Here is an 11973-nt window from a genome sequence, read left to right on the forward strand (position 1 = left end):
ATAGTTTACAAAAAAGAATTCTTTCAAATCAACTGGTGCCAGAAAGTGCCAGAGATCTGTAATTTACTTCTATTAAAAAAAACAAAAAAAACCTCACATTTTCCAGTACTTACCAGTTGTTGCATGCACTGCAGGAAGTGGTTATTCTCTCTAGTTTGACACACTGCTCTCTACTGCCACCTCTTTCACTGTCAGGAACTGTCCAGAGAAGTGGCAAATCCCCATAGAGAACCTATCCTGCTCTCTAAAGACTGGAAAGACTACACAACTTTATGCAGAAAGAGCACCGCTCTTGTCATGGTGTTCGGGAGTCACACATCAAGCCGTATTACACAAGACAAAAATTGTTTGAAAAATTGTTAGTTCGTTTGGATTTAAGCGATAATCGTTTCGTGTAATAGCGGGCAACGATTAAAGGACCAACGAGAAATCGTTGATCGTTTGATAGAATCTGGACCTATTTTCATTGTTGATCGTTCACAAACCGTACAAACATCTTTTGGTGTAATAATGCGTTGTTCGGTCTTTCTCTGGTCTATCAGCCAGGAAAGGACAAGCGCAAGAATGACCGTAAGTAAAGATTGTTGTCCTGTGTAATAGGGTGAATGATTTAACATCCTTTGTCATAGCGGTCGTTTGAGATAATTTATCGTTAATCGACGAAAAAGTGGCCCATGTAATACCACCCATACACACAGGTAAAGTATAATACTTAAGGCCCAATTACATCATGTGCTTATCGACCGTATCGGGAGCTGCAGACGATAATTGATTGGTGTAAAAGCTCCTGTTAGAAGTCAACAATGTCGGCTGATCCTTGTCTTTCAGCATATTGAAAGATTTTTGAACGATAACAACTGTCTGCTGGCTGACATTCCATGTATCTCCTATGGGCTCCCCGAACGATCTAAGGGTCTTCTTTCATGGGCCGATGGGGGCCCGATCAACGACATAAACGAGCGCCGATCTGCTAGATCGCCGCTCGTTTACTGGGCCTATTCCACGGCCCAATGATTGTTAAGCGAAGGCTGCAGGGACATCGTTATCGATGTCCTTGCAGCCCTTGCAGCATACATTACCTGGCAGGACTTCTCCTCCGCTCCGTCTTCCTCCCCGGGTCCCACAGCGCATCAGCAGCTCCGGAGCGGCCTGACTGAGCTGTCAAGACAGCTCAGCCAATCACTGGCCATGTGCCGCGGGACTCGGGGAGGAAGACAGAGCGGAGGAGAAGTCCTGCCAGGTAATGTATGCTGCGCTTCTCAAATCGTTGGTCGCCTGTCGTGCACCGCTATTCCACCGTAGCTATGCGCAATGGGGGACCGATGATTTTAGGTCTGGCCCTAAATCGGCTGATCGTTTTCTCGGCCGATTATCGCTCCCGTGGAATAGGCCGCTAAAGATTGTCCGGGGAGTCCTTCGGCAGCAGCTTTTTGCTCCTCCCCCACCCCCTGTGCTCGTACCCGCTCACTGTTGGCATATGTAATAGTACCAGCAGCGTGCGGGGAATGAGGAGCAAGCGATCACTGATCTTACAGACTCCTCACCATCGGTTTGTGTAATAGGGGCTTTAGGAAAATAGCTTTAACACGAGTATATAGTTTACATGAAATATATAAAAAGAATATATTACTCAATAAAGTGTGTTGTGTAATCCTTCGGTGCCAGAGGGAGATCCAGAATAATGAATGTGCTAATGCTCTGAAACTTCCGTCTCTCTCTCTCTGGTTAGAAGGCTGCAGTGGCACACCCACCAGGAACAAAGCTCAGACAGGCACAGTGTGCCCCGGGGATGACGTGAGCTCCAGTCGTGACTCAGTCACCTGGGGCTCAGACCAGGTGCTCCGTAATTAGCTTGCTTACACCGAGAAGAAATAACATATACTTTAAAAAATCCAAGACAGAATGCTGATAGAACATGTTGAAACTGTGTTTCTGGTTTAATTACCGATGTCTTACAGATCCGTCTTCTCCTCCAAGGTTTCAGACAAGAGATGGTTTTTGTTTAATGCCAGGTAGTTACTAGACGCCGTTTCCAGGATACTAAAGTGTCAATTCGTTATAAATTTTATTGGATTGTATAAAGATAAAATATAATATTTATAAAACCAGAGAGGAAAATTTTTTATTTGTATTTTCAAAAAAAAATAAAAAAATTTCCAGGCAGGAAAAAGCCAATCAATCAAATGTTGCTTTGAGGGCAAAAAACCACAGGTTTTGCCACTTTGCCAGGCAAGGGTGTGTTGTATTTTTTAACATATATTCTTCTTGTCTTGGCTTGTTGAGGAAATGTGACTGAGCATTAGTTACACTCTTCAATATTGACAGGATAATTTGAAACGAGCTGCTATTCATCTACTACCTTGTAGGCTGAGCTTAAAGGGAGATCCCACTTAAAAATGAAGTTTTGATATGTTTTTGCCCTTGGTGAAAACATAGCAAACAGCATATTCTTACCTGTCTGCGCTTAGGATTCATAGGGCCCCATAGAACAAAACTATACGGGGCCCCCTGAATCCTGAACAGACGTGGAAAAGACGGGAAGACACTGGGAGCACAGAGACGTAATGTATGAATTTATTATTTCCTTTACAGATTAAACTATTAGGCTATGTACACACAAAGTATCTTTTCGTGAAAGTATGGCCGTTGTTGAAATCAGCAACAACGGCTGTACTTTTTGCAGAAAGATACGTTGCCTATTCTTCTATGGGAACCCGGCCGGAGCGTATACACATAATATACACTCTTGCCGGGATCTCTTGCGGCGCCGCAAACAACTGATATGTCAGTGCACACTATGGAGCGATCGCAAGCAATGCAGGGTCACGGAACGGCCGGTCTCATACGCTATGTGAACATAGCCTTAAATGTAGCGCTGCATATCCAACGGCCGATGATTTTAGGAGACTACATAAGGGTCAGTACCCAGCTCGTCTAGCAGCTCCTGCGCCTGTGTCATCTTAAATTGTAAATTAACGTTGCTGCAGCATCAGGCATAGGCTGCAGTGAATTTTACAGGGGTTTGTCAAAGCGTCACCCACCTTGTCCCCCCGCTCCCCCTGCGCACAGCAATAAAAGCCGGATGGTCTGAACACACTGCTGGTGAGTGCCTCCTTTTATCCTTTATTGATTGTTAATTTTACAGTGCGGCAGCCGGAGAAGGTTAAGGTCCCCATACACCTTCGACTTAAATTAGCCGTATCCAACGCTTGTAGCGAGTTCCATCAATCTAAGGTGTATAGTGCTCGTCCGACAATCCACCGACAGATCATCTGTTTTGGGAGAGATAAGCCACAGGAAAAGCTCTCTCACTGCGGCTTACCCCTCCCCATAGAGAACACAGGAACGCTCGCCTATGCCTAACGTTCCTGTGTATGGCAAGGAAGGGTGGACGTCAGTTATTAAAGGTGTACGGGGACATTTTTCGCCATTTAGCCTCCTCAGTGCTGTGACGCACACAGCTTTCTCTAGAAAATAAACTATGAGCGTGTCTATAAAAACACCGGACACATATTACATTTTAGTGCAAAAAGAAGGCGTCGCACAGAGAAGGTAATCCTCTTTTATTTCTATTCTAAAATAGTATTTAGGTGTTAATAGCTTAAAGTGACTTATAGCTACTGTGAGTTACTAAAGATGGGGGGGAAACACGACAAAAAAACTCACCTCCTGTGGGCTCCCCCATTGCTGCAGCTCTCCAGGTGCACACACACCATTGCACTCGGAACACACTGTAGCTGCACATCACTTGAAGGCCCACTGGTGGTAAGCCACTGAGTGATGTACAGCCGCAGGACAAAATCACATGTGGGCAGTTCGGATGACTGTCGGCCCCCAGGAACCTTGGAACCTAGGGACCACCCACATTATAATACACCACTGTCTGTCACCTGCATGTCCTGACACCTGTCTGTCCCTCTGGCTCCTTCATTTTACTGGTTTCCTAGAATTAAGGCCCTGTTACACGGGACGATTATCGGCGGTACTCGGCCGATATTGGCCATTACAGCCGATAATCTTCCCGTGTAATAGAAGACAACGGTCAGCCGACATGAACGATCTGCTGCTGTCACTCCGCGGAATAGGAGCGGCGGCAGCAGACCGTTGCCATATGCTAGGGGCTGCCTGGACAATCTAGCAATCACCCAGGCAGCTCCACGTGCCCCCCCTCCCCTCGCCTGCCACAGAACGGGCCGCAGAGCCAGGAGGACATTGGTGAACTGGGGGGCGCTGGGCCCGCCTCCAGTGCACTGAACGTCCAAATTTGAATATTTAGAAAACAGCGCAGATCGCGGGAACAGAGCGGCAGAATGAAAAAAGGACCGCACCAGCGGAATCAGCGCATCGGCGCCCATAAGGTCGTATGAAAAGCTTAATATGTGGGCTGAATTGGTACATTCCCTTTTTAAAATGACTTTTGGAGGTCCCACAGCTGCCCATCATGTAGTTTGGATCAGAATAGACTATAACATAGGTTTCCACATTATTGCACAAAATCATCAGCGTTATGCTGAACTTTCCTTTTCTTATCATCTTCCTCATGTTAATACAGTCACATAGCTTGTCAACAACTGATAATAAGATACAAACATGAACATGCCTGAACTTATGGCAAAGCTCCGATATTAATATTCATTCCATTACACATAGTGCTCCTGTGTTATTTACAGTGTAGTGTTAAAGGAGAAGTCCGGCCATTAATAAAACCCGGCAACTGGCAAGGGGGGAATTTGATAGCGAGTAGGAACTTACTTCTCCCCGTGCCCTGTGGGGAGCGGCTGGACCGTCCTCCTGACCCCTGCTGGCGAGGCGTCCCACCCAGTCACTGATTGGCTGAGCGACCATTCCATTAGGGACAGGCCATTTTCCTGTGATATCATCACAACTTGGGGGAAAATGCCTTCCAGCGGCGGGCATTCTGAGGCCGGTTCTGCCGCTCACAGCAGGCACAGGGAGGTCTGAATGTATATATATATATATATATATATATATATATATATAATGGTATGCTGGTCTGTGTATATATAATGGTATGCTGTGCTGTGCATATATATATATATATATATATATATATATATATATATATATATATTGGTATGCTGGCTGTATATATATATGTTAGGGTCCCGGCGGCGTCCCGAGCTCCTGACCGCCGCCGCACCCTCTCTCCTACATCTGCAGCAGCCGGTGTCCGTAGGCAGGGACCCGGCGCTGCTGTTACTTTGGCCCCAGGGGGCGCCTCACCTCACCAGGGGGCGCCTTCTAGGGCGCGCGCGCGCCGGCTCTCTCAGATTTAAAGGGGCAGTGCGCTCCTAATTGGTCTGTTTGTCAATCACTCCCCTATAAGTTCCAGCCCTGCCCCCTTCCAGGTGTTGGAGCCTCTACATGCTTCCCATAGCGTTTGGCCCAGCTCCCTGTTGTTCCTGATTCCTATCCGCTACCTGGTCCCTAGTCCTTGTTCCTGGTTCCTGCTCCCCTGTCACACCATTGCTCCTGTGTTCAGCCTGACTCCTGCGGTTACGCCTACAGGCCTCTGCCAGCACCATCTCCTGCTTACTGCTCCTGCCACGCCTCGCCCGCCGTCACTAGCAACCAAGCCAGGGGTAGCGACCTGGGGGTCGCCTGCCGCAGCAAGTCCATCCCACCTTGCGACGGGCTCTGGTGAATACCAGCGGCCCCTTAGACTCCGCTCCCTGGTGAGGTTAGTGCCATCGCTGGTGACGGTCCAGTGGATCCACTACTCCAGGCGTTACAATATAATGGTATGCTGGTTGTGTGTGTATGTATATATATATATATATATATATATATATATAATGGTATGCTGGGCTGTATATATAATGGTATGCTGGGCTGTACGTGTATATATAATGGTATGCTGGGCTGTATATATAAATATAAATATATATATCTATATATATATATATATATATATATATATATATATATATAGATGGTATGCTGGGCTGTATATATAATGGTATGCTGGGCTGTATAGCTAAAGGTATAACAAGTAGAAGGAGGGAGATTGTGATCCTGCTGTATAGAGCTCTAGTGACATCACATCTGGAATACTGTGTCCAGTTCTGGAGACCTCATCTACAAAATATATTGATAAAATAGAACGGGTCCAAAGACGGGCTACAAAAATGGTGGAGGATGTGAGGGATAAAACATATCATTAAAGACTTAAGGATTTGAATCTGTGTAGTCTGGAGGAAAGAAGGGAAAGGGGAAAGGTCAGAAATCAGAAGCAATGTGAGAAAATATTACTTTACCGAAAGAGTAGTAGATACCTTGAACAAACTTCCAGCAGATGTGGTTGGTAAATCTACAATAACTGACTGTAAATCTGCCTGGTGTATAAATACATCTGTCCTAATATAATAAGAAGGGAAATAGTAATAGAGCCGACTAGATGGAACAGTTAGTCTTTTTCTGCCGACAATCTTCTATGTTTCTGTTTCATTGCAGAGTGGTGTCGCAGTGGAGAACTCTGCACTGGACCTTATGGACATTCATTAGATCCACAGCACCGAATCATTACTCCAGCTCGGTACCCCCTGGCCTTGCCATTGAATGGCTTGCTATATACTGTACGCTGCTAGATGTTGTGCTTTGGGTAAGTTGGGTAAGGTAAGTTCTTCCTTATCTGTACATTATATTACCCTATGGGGCGCCTTTGCCTTTTCCTCTTTTTTTCGCCTACTCATCTTTTGTATAATACAAGTCATATCTTCAGTCAATGTATAATAAATATTGTTCAAAAATCAGAATTTTTTTTCCACATCAGTATGGAATTCATGGCTGCAGACGCATAACGTATAATACAAATACAGTAAATTATGTAACAATTATCCTGTAAGTAGCGCACTAGGTTCCTTGGCATTCCTAGACACATGCCTCTGCATGACAGCCATGAAATACAGGCCGTCAGGAGAGTGTGTAAGCCTAGATCGCCTGCCCTGCAATGAAGCTGCAGACCCCTCCAGCTGCAGAACAGCTTATAGTGCTATCCCCACCTAGGAGGCCATAGGAGCTGCCACCTACAGTCTGGGTGACTTTGAACCCAATTGTCACTTTTCGTCTTGTAGTAATTACCGGCCATGTAGGTGTCCTATTCTTCACTCCCATATGTGACAGTCTCTGTAGCACCTTGGGGCCCTTTCCTGAATATCCTTTGTTGTTCATTGAAAATAACACGTACATAGTGACCGCCAAGTGTAGCCAAACAAATAAAGGTTCAAGTTCTTCCATGCTGGATAACTTTCTCTGTCAATATTAGCAGCACTAAAAGCCAAACATATGGAGTGATCTATGGGTAAGTGTCTACCGGACATAGCCCAGCCATACAGGACCACCGCAAATAACAATCAAATGAAATGAGCTTTTTTGTGTGTCTTTTGGAGACAATAAAATGCCCAGTTGTTTTTTTCCTTTTTTTTTAATATATATACTGTATGTATATATATATATATATATATATATATATATATATATATATATATTTTATAGAGTTAGGCCATGTTCACACGTAGAAAGACACCGGCCGTTCTGTAACTGATGATGTTCACTACACTGAATTCAGATGCGGGAGCATCAGTGTGCGGCCACTTTCGAATCCCCGCTGCTCACAATGGAGCGTGTGGCAGGAGCCGCACGCTCCATTTTGTGAACTGACAGGGTTTTCTGCGGCCGCTATTCACTAAATAGCGCCCACAGAAAACTGACATGTCAGTTTTTTGCTGCGCTCCTAGGGATCCCGGCCGGAGTGTATACTATGAGGGAAATTTATCAAACATGGTGTAAAAAGAAACTGTCTCAGTTGCCCCTAGCAACCAATCAGATTCCACCTTTCATTTTCCAAAGAGTCTGTGAGTAATAAAAGGTGGAATCTGATTGGTTGCTAGGGGCGACTGAGCCAGTTTCACTTTACACCATGTTTGATAAATCTCCCCCTTTGTGTATACACTCCGGCCGTGATTCTCACAGCCTGCGGCACAATATAAGTTCCGTAGTAATCACGGTCGTTATTGCCAATTTTAAACAACGGCCGTGATTACTACGGAACTTACGTTATGTGAACATAGCCTTATAGTGTATCGGTACATGTTAATACATGTCTATATTGTCCCCTTCAAATTAAAGACGTACTCTGACTATTGTGTTAGAAAGTTATATAGATTGGGAGGCAAGATTTACCAACATAGTCAGAAGAATAGGAAATGTAATCTACTATTGTATATTTCCGCCCTGAGATTTGCCAGCAGCTCTTTATCTTCAAGAGGCCACTTCACATCACATTATCACCCACATTACCCCGTACATGGGGGCGTAACGACAACTGGGACAGCCATGGCAGCTGCCATAGGGCCCGCAGGTTAATGGGCCCATGCATGGTGTAAAGTGAAACTGGCTCAGTTGCCCCTAGCAACCAATCAGATTCCACCTTTAATTCTCACAGACTCTTCGGAAAATTAAAGGTGGAATCTGATTGGTTGTTAGGGGCAACTGAGCCACTTTCACTTTACACCATGTTTGATAAATCTCCCCCAATGAGTTGATTTCTGTTATCCAGTATACCAGGGATGGGGAACCTTGGCTCTCCAGCTGTTGCAAAACTACAACTCCCATCATGGCTGGACAGCCAAAGCTCCCCCTGCAGTATGGGTTCTCATCTGTACTGTTTGACGTGACTTTATATTGCCTGACATGGCTGGGGATGTAATCTGTTGTACGGCCTTTAAACCTTACAGCTACAGTACATCCACCGCAGCTTCAAGCAACTAGGAGCTTTCCTTGTGCAAGTTGCTAAGCAATACGGAGAATTTTCTCAGAAGTTCTTACATAAAAGGCGAGAATTTCCAACAATACTACAATTAGAAGAATAATGGACTATGTCACGGCTGAAAACCCACAGTGGAGATTCCGCTCTGGAATACACTTTAGTGGTGCGTTCACACCTACAGGATCTGCAGCAGATTTCATTTAAATAACTGAACACAGCATCAAATCTGCTGCAGATCCTGTAGGTGTGAACGCACCCTAAGGGGGAGATTTATCAAACTGGTGTAAAAGTAGAACTGGCTCAGTTGCCCCTAGCAACCAATCAGATTCCACCTTTCATTCCTCACAGACTCTTTGGAAAATGAAAGGTGGAATCTGATTGGTTGCTAGGGGCAACAGAGCCAGTCTCACTTTACACCATGTTTGATAAATCTCCCCCTTTAGTGTTAAAACTCCAGGTGCCTACTATGGGGGCTGCTCTGGCTCAGGGTCCAGTATGTGTGACCATTACCTGATCCTCTTCTGTCCACCAGTGCTTCAGTTATTTATAGCCATTTATATTTATTCTGTCGTTGCTATAGTCGGAAATCAGCTCAACTTCCACTGACTTAAAGGGAAAGTCTTTGTCTTTCAAATCAACTGGTTTCTGAAAGTTATAGAGATTTGTAATTTACTTCTATTCAAAAATCACAAGTCTTCCCATACTTATCAGCTGCTGTATGTCTTGCAGGAAATGTTGTTTTCTTTTCAGTCTGACACAGTGCTCTCTGCTGCCACCTGTGGACAGGTGTCAGGAATTATCCAGAGCAGGAGAGGTTTTCTATTGCGATTTGCTACTGATCTGGGCAGTTCCTGACATGGACAAAGATGTCAGCAGAGTGTCAGACTGAAAATAAAACAACATTTCCTGCAGGACATACAGCAGCTGATAAGTATGGGAAGACTTGAGATTTTTTTAATAGAAGTATATTACAAATCTATATAACTTTCTGACACCAGTTGATTTGAAAGAAAAAGATTTTTACTGGATAACCCCTTCAAAGGGATATTCCTATCTCATCCCCACTGTGCCGCTCCAGTCTTTTTGCATCTCTCAGTAGCATCTGGAAGCTACACAAGCTGCATAAAACAGTCTATTGATAATAATGGCAGCTAATTATGATCATTATTTGTGGCCGTCAATATTAACAGACGGCCACCTTTTCCCACTTGATCCCCTTGTGGGAACATAGCCCTAAGTTTATTACACTTGTATCTGAGCAAAACCTCCTTACTGAGGCTTACTGAGGAGAGGATTTCACAACAAACTACAGGGGAAAGGCGCTGAGGATGAAGGTAAGAGACATACCTCTATCCTCATCGCTCCATGCACAATAGGGGGGGCGATCAGTAGGTTAGAGATATCTTACCTGCTGATAGTTCTCTTTTAAGATAAAATTGCATTGTTATACTGTGCCATGCCAAATCAAAAGAGAGAACTGCTATTTAAAGGGGTACTCTGGGCGGGAGGGCTTTTTTAACTATGGCCGGGGAGGGGGTGGATAAAAGCAATAACGTCCACATATCTCCCAGGTTCCAGTGCTGGGGCCCATATCACGCTGCTCCAGTACCCTGGTCCCCAGCCTGAGACAGGGCTTGGGACGTGAATTTCCAAGCCTGCTCAGCCATTTAGCGTTTGTAGCCGTGTCCCCCCTCTGCCGCTGAATGGCTGAGCAGGCATGAAATGTCACGTCTCAAGCCGCATCATAGACCAGGAAGTGGGCGGGGACCGGAGACTGGAACAGCGCGAAGCAGGACCAAGTGCTGGAACTGGGCCGCTGCTCTCATCCACCCCCTTGCCGGCCATAGTGGAAAAAGGCCTCCTGCTCGGAGTACCCCTTTAAATAGAAGTTTCACCATGACTTTCAAATGACATGGTAAAACAATGCAATTTTAGAGATGAAGCACAGCCCCCTATTGTGCACAGGGTGCTAAGGATGGAGGTAAGTCTCTTATCTTCATCCTCAGTACAGTTCCTGCACAGTTTGTAGTGTAATTCTGTGTCCCGTAAGGCCATATGGAGGAGGCCACCTGGGAAGAAAGGGCAGGCTGATGTTCTGGGGGTGGTAGCCATGCCCTTAGTGCTCCAAACAGCCTTACTGCACACAGGATTATACTACAAACTGCACAGGAACTGTGCTGAGGATGTACCTTCATCCTCAGCTCCCTGTGCGTAATAAGGTTTGATTTGTCTTCCCCTTTAGGGCCCATTCACATAAAGCAAAACAGACGTAAATTCCAAGTGGAACCCCCTCCACGGACTCCGCTTGGAATCTTGCCCGCCTCACTGTCTTAATGTAATGTCTTGCGCACCTTGTCTTGTCCGCCACTCTCCTTTTAAAGAGTTGACATGTTAATTCTTTGAGCGGAGAGCAGCAGAAAGTGGAGGCGTGCAAGACATTTCATTAAAGGAGAAGTCTGGAGAAAATTTTTATTAAAGTACTGTATTGCCCCCCAAAAGTTATACAAATCCCCAATATACACTTATTATGGGAAATACTTATAAAGTGCTTTTTCTCCCTGCACTGCTGCATCAAGGCTTCACTTCCTGGATAACATGGTGATGTCACTTCCTGGATAACATAGTGATGTCACTTCCTGGATAACATGGTGATGTCACTTCCTGGATAAAATGGTGATGTCACCCGACTCCCAGAGCTGTGCGGGCTGTGGCTGCTGGGGAGGATGATGGCAGGGGGATGCTCAGTGTCCCTCTAGTGCCCTGTGTCCATCAGTGTCCCCCTGCCATCATCCTCTCCAGCAGCCACAGCCTGCACACAGCTCTGGGAGTCGGGTTGTGACATCACCATGTTATCCAGGAAGTGACATCACCATGTTATCCAGGAAGTGACATCACCATGTTATCCAGGAAGTGACATCACCATGTTATCCAGGAAGTGAAGCCTTGATGCAGTAGTAAGTACAGGGGAAAAGCACTTTATAAGCATTTCCCGTAATAAGTGTATATTGGGGATTTGTATAACTTTTGGGGGGCAATACAATACTGTAATAAAAAAAAAATCCAGACTTCTCCTTTGGGACAGTGAGGCGGGCGGGATTCTAAGCGGAGTCCGGGGGGGGGGGGGGGGTTCCACTCGGAATTTGCGCCTGTTTTGCTCCATGTGAATAGGCCCTTAAAATGTGAAC

Source organism: Dendropsophus ebraccatus, chromosome 3, assembly GCF_027789765.1.
Source record: "Dendropsophus ebraccatus isolate aDenEbr1 chromosome 3, aDenEbr1.pat, whole genome shotgun sequence".
NCBI classification, from domain to species: Eukaryota; Metazoa; Chordata; class Amphibia; order Anura; family Hylidae; genus Dendropsophus; species Dendropsophus ebraccatus.